This window comes from Lupinus angustifolius, chromosome LG06 (genome assembly GCF_001865875.1).
Source record: "Lupinus angustifolius cultivar Tanjil chromosome LG06, LupAngTanjil_v1.0, whole genome shotgun sequence".
Lineage (NCBI taxonomy): Eukaryota > Viridiplantae > Streptophyta > Magnoliopsida > Fabales > Fabaceae > Lupinus > Lupinus angustifolius.
In genome coordinates, this window is record NC_032014.1 from 15,816,732 (window position 1) to 15,817,402 (window position 671).

Here is a 671-nt window from a genome sequence, read left to right on the forward strand (position 1 = left end):
ATGAGGATGAGGATGAGGATAGAATGATGAAGAGGATGAGGATAGGACGAGGATGAGGATGAGGACATGAATAGGATGAGGATGAGGACGAGGATAGGATGAGCATGAGGATATGATGAGGATGAGGAGGAGGAGGATGAGGATGAGGATAGGAGGAGGATGAGGAGGAGGAGGAGGATATGGGTAGGAGGAGGATGAGGATGAGGAGGAAGATAGGATGACGATGAGGATGAGGATAAGGAAGAGAATGACGATTAGGAGGAGGATAGGATGAGGGTGAGGACAAAGATGAGGATGAGGATGCGGATAGGATGAGGAGGAGAATAGGATGAGGTGGAGAAGGAGGATATGGATAGGAGGATGATGAGGATAGGATTAGGATGAGTAGGAGGAGGATGAGGATAGGATGAGGATGAGTAGGAGGATAGGATGGGGATGAAGATGAGGAAGAGGATGAGGATTAGGAGGAGGATAGGATGAGGATGAGTAGAGGATGAGGGTGAGGACGAAGAGGAGGATGAGGATGAGGATAGGATGAGGAGGTTGAGGATGAGCATGAGGATGAGGATAATATGAGGAAGAGGAGGATGAGGAGGAGGAGGAGGATAGGATGAGGATGAAGATAGGATGAGGATCAGGAGGAGGATATGATGAGGATGAGGATGAGGATG